Source organism: Mustela nigripes, chromosome 5, assembly GCF_022355385.1.
Source record: "Mustela nigripes isolate SB6536 chromosome 5, MUSNIG.SB6536, whole genome shotgun sequence".
NCBI classification, from domain to species: domain Eukaryota; kingdom Metazoa; phylum Chordata; class Mammalia; order Carnivora; family Mustelidae; genus Mustela; species Mustela nigripes.
Window position 1 is genome coordinate 25,797,712 of NC_081561.1, and position 12,081 is coordinate 25,809,792.

At 45.8% G+C, this 12,081-nt stretch overlaps 1 non-coding gene across 1 annotated transcript; it reads right to left on the minus strand.

Moving 5' to 3' along the window:
* Window positions 1-3,332: 3,332 nt before the first annotated feature.
* TRNAR-UCG (transfer RNA arginine (anticodon UCG)) lies at window positions 3,333-3,405 on the minus strand. The gene has a single exon. It is a non-coding gene; the product is annotated as a tRNA-Arg (tRNA).
* Window positions 3,406-12,081: the final 8,676 nt, after the last annotated feature.

The following is a 12,081-nucleotide window of genomic DNA, read 5'->3' on the forward strand; positions in this document are numbered from 1 at the left end:
ATCACTGCGGACAGCCGTGAACTCTTTAAACCTCCCAGTCCTAAGCCTGTTTGCCCTGCCTCACTCATTCCTCCCACAAAAACCACACGGAAGGCTCTTGCCCAGGCCCTCCCCCCACCCCCTGCCTGGTACTTCCTCATATGCCAGGGCTTTTGTTTCTGGGGATCTGTGAGTACAAAAACTTCTTTCATGACAGTCAAATCCTGTGTGTTTTACCACATCCGATTAAAACAAACCAAGGGCATATTCCAAAACAATATGTTAACCTTTAATCTCATGAGGCGGGTACCCAGTAGTGTGGGACTGAATGCTGTAATGTCTACAGTGACGGCAGCAGAAGAGTTGTGCATGACTGCCCTAAAGGGCTTTGGGGTTTTGAGGCAAAATTCAGTGTCCTTGTGCTACTATTCTCATTTAGAAGCCCCAAGAAGTACTTAGAGGTCTAGAGAAAGAAATGATTTCTATCTTAGAAAAAGGCTTTCAAAGTCTCATAATCCACCAGCTCTGGCTCAGGCCAGAAACCAACTCTACCTGGAGTTCAGTTCCAGAAAGGACCTGGAGGAGGCAGGGGGATGGAGGGGGCAGGGTCAGGCAGGCAGGCAGAGCAGGAGAATTTCAGCCAAGTAGAGCCCCTTTTGGTTTGGACTGTATGACATGCTCTCAGAGCTCCTCAGTGAAGACCATTGATGGCCGATTAAAATAAGAAATGAAAACTGTGTCGTAAATAAAGTTTTTCTATCAGATTCTTGGGCTTCTGTGGAGTAAAAAAGAAAGGGGCTCCTTGGAGGAAGCTTAGCAGAGGTGCACCCCCCAGGCCTCTCATTTTCCTGCTGCGGGTAACACATCCTCCACAGCTCGTATTTTCATTCTCCCAGGCCGTTATTATATGTTACCATCTATTAGCTCTTATAAGCTATTACATTGTAATACATCTATATAATCTAATAACTTACCTTTGTAGGTAATATCCTCTGAGAATAAGGACAGGCTTCTTTCTTCCTCTCTAGTCATGGGGCCTTGTGCTCCCTTTTTTGCTCACGACTGAGAAAGGCAAGGAATGCCGCACACAGAAGTCCATAAAACAGAGTTACTGTCCCTGATTTGTCACCAATCTCAAACAGAATGTTTTCATTATTCTGCATACATTCAATATTTCACAATAAAGATTGATGTTGGTGACAGTTTTTCAAAGATGCCAGGTTAAAGAAATTACCTTCTACTGTTAGGTTGCTTGGAGTTTTGATGGTGACGGAATGCTGAGTTTTAGCAAGACCTTTTTCTGACTCTACTGAGGTGATCATGTGGTTTATTTCCTTCTTAATGTGCAAAGTGGAATGATTTATTTTCTAATGGTAAACCAGCCTTGCAATCCTGCTATAAACTCAAGACCCAAATGACTTACAATTCATTTTACATGTGACTGCGTTCATTTTCTTAACTTTCAAGATAATTCATGTCCATGTTCCAGAGTGAGACTGACCTGTGATCTTCTCTCTCATAATGTCCCTATACGGTTAGGTATGCAGGTAATACTAGCCTCAGTTTGGTAGTTTCTTCTTAAAAAGTTGAATATAAACCCACCATATGGCCCAGCCATTCCAGTGGTACATATTTACCTAAGAGAAATGAAAGAATATATCCCCACAGGACTATACACAAACGTTCACGGCAACTTTATTTATAGCTGGAGGTAAAACAAATATTCATCGATGAGCAAATGGGTAAACAAGCTGTGGAATACCCATACAACAGAATACTATCTAGCAGTAAAAATAAACGAATTGCTGATTCAAGCATCATGGGTGAATCTCAAAATAATAATGTGGGTGAACGTATAAAGAGAGCCTGTATTGTAGGATTTCATAAAAGGACAAACATAATGACAAGAGGCAGTGGTTGCCGGAGGGGGGTGGTCTGCGTTCATTATTTCTATTGTAGTGACGGCCTGATGAGTTTATACCTGTGTCAAACTCATATATATGTTTAGATATATGTCATTTATTCTAAGAAAACTGCCTCAACAAATTCATTTAAAAGGTACATTAACTGGTAAACAAACAAACAAACAACTCACGATGCACTCTGCAAAACCTGATTGGGTGTCTTGTCTTTCTCCCTCTTAACTTTCCCACGCTGTGGAAGTGTGACCTCCCTGGGCCCGGGCTGGCCGCCCTGGAAACGCCGCGAGGCCTGCGGGGCGATTCAGAAAAGCCTTCCCCGGGGCTCCTGCCCCCGCACAAGCGCGGCGCGGACGGGAGAGAACCCCGGGGGCTCCCCGGGGCAGGTCAGGGGGCGTCTTCTCCAGAGCTTAGGTGGGACGGGGCTCGGGTGGCAGCAGGGGCGGCGCGGCGGCGGCACCCGCGCACCGCAGGGTCGCGCAGCTTCCGGGCCACACGTCCCCCACCGCGCTCCACCCCCGCCCGGGGCCACCGTCCCTGCAAGCGGAGCCGGAGCCCGTTGGTGCAGACTGGTTTGGTCCGGCGCGCGCCAGACGGGGCTCCCCCCCTCCCCCCTCCCCAACCCCCCTTCACCCCCGCATCCCTGCGCCGCGCTGCTCCGGGGGCGCAGCCTTCTGCTTGGTTCCGGCGGGGACAGCCACCGAGCGCGGGGTTCCGTGGCCGGGCGGGGGCCCCGAGGCGGTCCCCGCTCTGAGTTACCTCCGACCAGACCATTGCTTTGAAAGTTTTAGAGAAGCCTCCGGTAAGCAACGGATTTTCGCCGCGGGAAGACCTCGAGAACGAACTGAAAATATGTCCCAGTTTAAGACCGTGAATCTCACTTGCCGCGCCGTCTTGCTCTGTCCACTCCGTGTCCATCTCCGCGTGCGCGGCGCGGGCTCTTCTCTCGCCTCCCCTGGGGGCGGCAGGCTCGGGGCGGGGTCTCAGGCCCGCGGGCAGGGGCGGCGGCGGGGCCGAGGTGCGGGGCGGCAGGTGGTCCCGCCGCCTTGGGGAAGGGGTCGTGAGCCCGAGTCAGCGGGGGTCACGCCTCTGCTCTGGCTACCAGCGTGCGGGAGCGGACTCCCCTCGGGAGCGGCGGCGTCCACACAGGCTCAAAACAGCAGGTTTTCGATGTGGCGGCTGTGAAGTCCTCGCGCGCGACCGCGGGGCGCCGGGAGCGGGAGGAGGTCATCGCTGGCCCAAGTGACCGAGAGGGACCCGTGCTGCAGGGGCCGAGAGGGCAGAGCCTTCCCGCTGCCGGCCGCTGTGCGTGCACCTGCCCCGCCGCGCGTTTCCTGCAAAGGGCGGGTGCGAGCGCCTCCTGCACGGGTCCCAGCGGGTCCTGAGGGTCGAGGCACACAGGCCTGGGGGAGAGCAGCGTGAAAAAGGGAGCTGCAACCACGAAGGGATTCGAACCCTCAATCTTCTGATCCGAAGTCAGACGCCTTATCCATTAGGCCACGTGGTCCAACAACTCTTTTGTTGCAAAAAATACGTCAAGTGTTGAGCATCTGGGCTCTCCGGATTATTTGCGGATTGCCCGCGGACTGCCCTTTTGCAGCCCAACAAAGTCACGTTATTTCTCCGTAAATCCCACTTCAGAGAACGTGGCTGCCGCTCGCCAAAGCCAACACTTCACGCGGTGACAGGCGGAAGCACAGCGGGACTCTGGCTTCCTCCACCCCCCCTTTAACCGACTGCACGTGTCCTTTGTGAACGGAAGTGCGAACTGGTGCGGCGCCGGCTCTGCCCGCCTCGTCCACGTGCAAAGACAGGAGGAAAGGGCCAGCCATCCTGGGCCAGACTCCCAGGTCACCTTTAAGAGGACAAAGTCAGAACAGAGACACCTGGAGGAGGACAAAGTCAGAACAGAACCCTAGGAGTAAAGGAAAATCACAGTAAGTTTGGCGCAATGCTGCTGGGACAGTGTCAGGTTGGGTGGGATCCAGGGCACCTCCGAGGCCTAGGCCCTCCTGCACAGAATGGAGCCGCCAGTGCCTTCCAGGGACCTTTGTAAGAAGGCGCAGAAGGTCCAGAAAGGGCAATCCTCTTGGGCAGCCGCACATATCAATAGCCCCAAATCATTCAATAAATTGAATAAATAGTCAACTTTTTTCCCACAGAGAGGATGCCAAGCCCCGATATTGTAATCTGGAAGATCTGCAAAATATTCCAAGGAGAAAAATTTCAAGTGGACAAAAACGCCTCCAAATATAGTGACAGAGGGAAGTCTTACCATCTCATTTTATAAGCCTGACTTTGTCCTAAGGTCAAAGCCAGACAAAGACAAGGTGAGAAAGGAAGATCACAGACAAGGAAATTTTTTTAACCGGATTTTTAAAATACAAAAACAATATGCAGAAAACAGCGCTTAAAGGTAAAAAATTCAAAACATTCTGTTTGAGACGGGGGACACCTGGAGTAGACCAGGAATGCCATTTCTATTCCCTACCAGACAAAAGGAAAAATTAAAAAAAAAAAGGTATAATGACTAGAAAGGAAGAAACAGAGCTGTCTTTAAAAAACAAACAAACAAACAAACAAATAAAAAACCAGACTGTATGCTTGTGTACAAAGATCAACTAAGTAAAAAAAAAAACTATTATAATTAGTAGAAGAGTTTTAACACATTTTCCTGACAGCTGTAACAATTTACAAAAGCAATTACATGCAATAAAGAAAAATCTAGAAACCACACAAAATAAGATAGTAACATGATATGTCAATAACAAGAAAATCTCTCAAAACAAAGATAGCATGGTTTCATTTATAGAAACTACAAATTAAGTATGCTAAGTAATCTATTTTTTTTATGGATACAGCATAATATTTAAAAGAAAGAGAATGATCACCATAAGTATTGTTATACTGGTTATCTCAGAGTGAGAGAGACATGTAACAGGGAAATGTTCTCTTTCTTAACCGATGGCTTTTTCTTTTTTATAATTGAAATGTAACAAACATCCAGGAAAGTACTGAAACATACATATATACACATGACTATTTGCAAAGAGAACGTATCTGTGAACTTTCACCCATACCTTTTGTTCCACTTTATTGCCACTGTTTCCATCAAATGAGACCCAGAACTAAGTTTGTCACTTGAGCTATGTCAGGAAATAGAATATCACTGGCTAGTCTCACAGCAGGTGTCCTCCCGCACCCTGCAATCACTTTCTTCATAAGGTAACCACTCTCTTGATTTCTGACAGCACTTACTGATTTTGTCTTACTGAGTTAGACAAAATGTACTTCTATGCCCAGCTTCTCTGGAGTAGCACCAGGTGGGAGTCACCCATGCTGCATTTAACAATGCTCTTTTTTGTTGGATTGTATGAATATGTCTCAACGTACCTATCCATTCTGCTCATGATGGACATTTGGGCTGTTTCCAGTTTGGGGAAATCAAGAATTCGGCTATTAAGAACGCCTGTGCAGGGTGACTGGGTAGCCTGGTAGTAGTCTGACTGGTAGTAGCCTGGTAGTAGCCTGACTGGTAGTCAGTTAAGCACCTGATTTTTGATTTTGGCTCAGGTCATGATTCAGGTTTGTGAGATCAAACCCTGTGTCACCTGCTCAAGATTCTCTCTCCCCCTCTCCTCCTTCCCCTCCCCTGTGCGCGCTCTCTCCATCTCTAAAAACAAACAAACAAACATACAAAACCCACCACTCTTGTAAATCTCTTTTGTGTGTGTGGACTTGCGCACAAATTTTTTGGGTATAGTGATTAAGAAGTTGACTACTACTGATATTTGCTGATAGCTTTCAAGACAACCCTCTTCACATGGCTCAGCCAGCTCCTGAGAAAGAGCACAAGCTCCCTGTCTTGGCACCAGTGGGAAGGTCAAACTGCACAATCCTGGTTCAGACTCAGGAACCTTCACCCAGCCCCACCCTCCAGCTACAGTAATAGCCAAAGCTACTCACCCATCCTTGCTCTCTCGAACCATTTTTGGACCTCTTTGGGAGCCTTGTCTGCTCTCCCCAAAAAAGCCTCATTATGTAAGAAATGTTTTCATATCCTCCTGGTGCGCATGTAGCATTATCAGTTCTGTGATTTAAACCAAATGGGGGTGGGGCACTTACTTTCAGCCAAATGATTACAGGACAGATGTGTACTTAGGACTGGAATTCTGAGTCATGGCAAGAATGTTTAACTCTCCACAAACACAGTTGCAAGCGGCGTATGTGATTTCCATACATCTGTAATTACACAGAAAGGAAATGGACAAGCTGAAAACACCCAAGGATGAAATATAACAAACTAGAGGGGCATCTTGGTAGCTCAGTCGTTAAGCATCTGCCTTTAGCTCAGGTCATGATCCTCTGGTCGTGGGATGGAGCCCCACATCTGGCTCCGTGCTGTTCGGGAAGCCTGCTTCTCCCTCTCCCAGTTCCCCTTTGTGTTCCCTTTCTAGCTGTCTCTCTCTCTCTCTCTGTCAAATAAATAAATAAAATCTTTTTTAAAAAATATGACAAACTAGATAAAAGGTAGATGAGAAACAACTTCCCAACAAACTCCGCTGTTAAACACAAGACCTTATTTCAATGCCAGTGCCACAGAAGCCAGTGGATTCCTACTCACTTGCTCAAGGACTGATTTTCTTGTAATAGGATGATTGTTCCTTTGTAAGTCCAGTTCTTTCCACTGTGGTGTCTGAACACAGGCAACACGGGTGACAAAGCTCACAGCAACAATCTGAAGCAGAAGCCAGGCCCATAATCAGTTGAGAGATCTCTTTCTGTGGTAGCTGATTTAGAAGGATGGGAAAGTGATCTTTCATAGGTAGGAATTATGTAGACAGTCCAAATGCATATTCCAATTAATTGTCCCAGTTTGGAAGAACTGAAGCCTCTGGCCAGTGTCTATCTTAGAGAAGGGGGGAAAAAAGTATGGGCTGTCAACTCTGCATTCATACAAAATACATCCTTGGGATGCCTGGGTGGCTCAGTTGGTTAAGCAGCTGCCTTCGGCTCAGGTCATGATCCCAGGGTCCTGGAATCGAGTCCCACATCGGGCTCCTTGCTCAGCAGGGAGCCTGCTTCTCCCTCTGCCTCTGCCTGCCTCTTTGTCTGCCTGTGCTCGCGCTCTCTCTCCCTCTGTCTCTGGCAAATAAATAAATAAAGTCTTTAAAAAAAAAAAAAACACACACATCCTTGCATCTTTTAAAAGGTAAAACTACTTGCATACATTTCTCCAACATGGTAAAAAGCCAAAAGATCCACATCTCTGAATTACACTCTAGTCTCTCTAAGGACATTGGTTTCCATCCTACTGCTGCCAAGACTCCTGGGCATTTTGTGCAATTAAAGCAATTACTTTCTCAGATAAAAATTGATCTTTCAGGGCGCCTGGGTGGCTCAATGGGTTAAGCCGCTGCCTTCGGCTCAGGTCATGATCTCAGGGTTCTGGGATCGAGTCCTGCATTGGGCTCTCTGCTCAGCAGGGAGCCTGCTTCCTCCTCTCTCTCTGCCTGCCTCTCTGCCTGCTTGTGATCTCTCTCTGTCAAATAAATAAATAAATAATCTTTTTAAAAAGTTGATCTTTCAAAAAGACAGAAGGGAATTCAATTTGAAGTAATTGGTTTGGTGGTAGAGTGTTCTTAAGTAATGTAGTTAAGTAGATGAGCATTTAAAAAATGATTTTACTTATTTATTTGTCAGAGGGAGGGAGAGAAAGCAAGCACACGAACAAAGGCAGCCAGCCACAGAGGGAGAGAGAGAAGCAGGTTTCCTGCTTAGCAAGAGCCCAGTGGGGGACTCGATCCCGGGACACTGAGATCATGACCTGAGCTGAAGTCAGATGTTTAACCAACTGAGCTACCCAGGTGCCCCTCAAAATATGTTTCTGATAAAGAACCAATATCCAAAATATACAAAGAACTCTTAAAATTGAAAAACCAAAAAAACCCCAAACCCTCAATTTAAAATATGTTAAAGATCTTAAAAGACATGTCACTAAAGAGATATACAGATGGCAAACAAGCATATGAAAAGATGCTTCACATCATATGTCACCGGGTAAATGCAGATAAAAGCAACAATGAGATACTACTGCATACCAATTAGCATGGCCAAAATCTAGAACACTGGCAAGGATGTGGAGCAACAGGAACTCTCCTCCATTCTCGGTGGGAGTGCAAAATGGTGCAGCCACTTTCGAAGACAAAACTAAACATACTCTTACCATGTGATCTAGCAATCACATTCATTGTTATTTACCCAAAGGAGTTGAAAACTTATGTCCATCCAAAAGGTACACACGGGTATTGATGGCAGCTTTACTCACAATTTGCCAAACTTGGAAGCAATCAAGATGTCCTTCAGTAAGTGATGGGGTAAAAAATCTGTGCTACATCCAGACAATGTTATCCAGAGATAAAAGGAAATGAGCTATCAAGTCAGGAAAAGATATTGAGGAACCTTAAATGCATATTAGCAAGCAAAAGAAGCCTGTCTTAAAGTCTGCACACTCTAATTTCAACTATATGTCAGTCTGGAAAAGGCGAAACTATGGGGACAGTAAAGAGTTCAACGGCTGCCAGGCTTTCTCGGTAGAGTGGCGGGTGAACAGATGGGTCAGTGCCCCAGAGCGCGCTTGTCCGGAGATGAAATGATTACACGGAGCCCAGTAACCTGGAGCAAAGACAGGCAGGAGCACCGCGCCCAGGCCCAGCAAGAGGAGCAGGCGGGACCCGGAGCCCCCAGTCTGGGTGGATTCTCAGTTTTGTTATTGTGGGAGGTAACGTATGTGGACGTAAGGAGCGACAAGGAACTCAAGAAAGCCAAAGCGTGAGGGGCAGCCGGGACCCGTGTGGCTGTTAGCAAGATCCCAGTGAGGCGTTAACCAGGGGGCTCAGGGGTGGGAGGACTGACCTCAGCAGGCCTCGCTCTCGTACCCACCATCATCACGGGATTCCGCACCGAATGACAGGGAGTAACAGGCTTTCCCACAGGCGTAGAGCTGTTGCCCTTTGTGTGGGTTCCTGAGGTCCTGTTCTCCCACAGAGCACCAGGAGTTTTTAGGGCAGTGAAAGTACTCTGTATGATACCGTAATGATGAGTACTTGTTACAGTTGTCCAAACCCATAGAATGGACAGAAAGAGTGAATGCAATTCATTCTATGTAAACTATGTCACTCATGTAAACTATGAACTTTGGGTAATAACGTGTGGAGGCAGGTTAATTCAAACAAATGTCTCACCCACGTTCAGGATGTTCACCGCTGGGGAGCCTATGCATGGCTGGGGGCAGGAACTTCATGGGAAATCTCTGTATCTTCCCCCTCCATTTCCTGCGAACCTAAAACTCTTCCCCCACCAAAAAACTCTTAATCGTAGAAAGAGTACTTTTTCACATTTTTTTTCTGATGCATTTTTGTCTATATGCAAGTCATTTGTTCTTCATGAAGTGTTTTCAGAGTGCTCTGACAACTAACCGCCCAGGAATCACAGTGACTTAAAAAAGCCAAGATGCATTTCCAGCTCAAGCTATTTGTCCACCATGATCCGGCCCAGGGCGGTGGGGCCCTCGCCACCCGGAACATGGATGGTCCTTTGACAGAGGACAGAAAAAGAGATGGGGGACGCTTGGGTAGCTCAGTGGCTTAAAGCCTCTGCCTTCGGCTCGGGTTATGATCCCAGGATCCTGGGATGGAGCCCCGCATCAGGCTCTCTGCTTAGCGGGGAGCCTGCTTCCTCCTCTCCCTCTGCCTGCCTCTCTGCCTGCTTGTGATCTCTGTCTGTCAGATAAATAAGTAAAATATTAAAAAAAAAAAAAAAAGAGAGAGACGGCAAATCAAGGACTGCAACATGTCAATTCTGCTTACATTTCACTATCCAGGGTGAAGTGAACAAGGCAAATCTGACCCCAGGAAATAAAAATCTTATCCCTGGGAGTAATAATCTGGCACCAGGAAGTGGCAGCAAATACTTGTGAATAATAATCATCTACCATGGGCACCTGGGTGGCTCAGTGGGTTAAAGCCTCTACCTTCGGCTCAGGACATGATCTCAGGGTCCTGGGATCGAGCATCCGACTCTCTGCTCAGCAGGGGGTCTGCTTCCTCCTCTCTCTCTGCCTGCCTCTCTGCCTGCTTGTGATCTCTGTCTGTCAAATAAATAAATAAATAAATAAATAAATAAATAAATAAAATCTTTTAAAAAAATAATGATCATCTACCACAACCGCCATACAGTATTGTCTCTCATTTGTAAAACCCTGGGTTTTTGTTTTTGTTTTAATTTTCTTTATTTGCTCATCTCCTCCTTATCTGTGTTGAAAATGTTCTGTTTTGAGGCTTTTAAGCTTTATTCTCTTTTACTGAATAATAGTTATCTTTATATAAAAGAGAAACTCTGAAGTTTTTTGGGGGGGGCGCTTAAACCAACAGCCAGGATGTGTTCTACTCCCCTTCAGTGAAGATCTGTGTAAGGTAATTTTGTGACAAGTTGTGGCTTTTTAGCTGAAGGGGAGATCACTGGAGGCTTTTGGGAAAGACTTTTCCTTACTGATGAAAGAGAGTTTTGAGAAAAGTTTCTTTCCTACTTAGCTGCTATTCTGTGAATGACACTGGGAAAGCCAGCTGTGACCTCTGATGTCATACCTCAGAACAAAGACCAACAGAGCAACGGTTAGAACACGAAAAACCTGGGTCCCTAACAACGTTTCTGGACTACTCTTTAAAAAAAGATTCATTTATTTTAGAGAGAGAAAGACAATGGCAGGGAAGGGGCAGAGAGGGAATCTCAAGCAGACTCGCCAAGGATCAGAGCCCAATGCGGGGCTTGATCATGACCTCAAGATCACCACCTGAACTGAAACCAAGAGTCAGTTGCATAACTGACTGGCACTCAGGCAGCTATCTGGGCTGTTGAAATAATCTTGAGACCATTTTATCTTGCACTATAAAAAAAATGCGTTTATGATTTTAAAGACTTTTAGTTGAATATTCTGGGCTTTTTGTTTATGTTTTTTGCCTTTGCTGTCTTCCCTAAAGCTGAGATAGACTTTCCGAATCCACTGACACTGGGTTTAGCAACAGGGCTTGATCGGACCAGCAGTATGTGGGCGAGCGTGGGGCTGTGAGCTGAGCTGAAGTTCTCCAGGCCCCCTGCACCTGCCCCCTGCACGGGCCACCCGCCCACCTGCACGGGCCAAAAGAGGAGCATGCCAGGTGGCTGCTGGTCAGGAATGAGAAGACATATGGAGACACATAGAGAACGTAACAAAAGCCTGGCCAGTCCCCGCTGAGCCCAGCAGAAGCTAGCTAGACAAGAGACCTGTGAGAAGTAGATGTCACCTGAGGCCCTAGAATCCCGGACCCATCTCTTTCCTTTTATGCCGTTCAATGCTTTTATTTATTGGAAAGATCAGCATCAAACATACAAATATAACAGACCAAAGGTATTCTAAACGCTTTCCCAGTTACCAATTTTATTTTTATATATACTAATAGCTTGTTTCAATATAGAATTGTAAATTTTCAACGGGATTAAATCCAATACTTGCTTCTTTATGGTAGCTTTCCTGGGAATAATTCTTTGATGACTTTCCCTCCCACTATTTATATAATTATCATCTAAATTTACCCTAAGAGTTGAAAAATACATTTAAACAATAATATATCTAGGATTTATTTTGGTGAAAGTAGTGAAATAAAGACCTTAATTTGTTCCAAAGAGTTAGCTTCCTGTCCAAAGAGGAAATTTCTACTCCCTCTTCTGAAATATCATTTTATGATACAATCTTCCCTTGACTTATGAAGGCAATTTGTGCATGAAAAATATACGGCAAATTATAAGTGGAATTAATATCACCATTTGTTACAATGGAAAATATTAATATAATCCTGAGTCTCCAGATTGACATGTTTGTCCATTTATTCTCCAAATATATATTGAACATTACCATATGCTAGGTGTTTTTCTAAAAGGTCATAGGGATACAGCAATAATAAACAAAACAGATTAAAAACCCATCCTCTCGGAAGGGAATGCCAGAAGGCATTCCATATTCTAGGGGTGAAACAAAAATTTGTAAGGTAGGTCGATGGGGAAAATAAAATAAAATAGGGAAGAGGAATAAGAAACCAGGGCAGAGAGGGATGGATAGGATAAGGCATTCTGAGCTACTCTAAGGTTT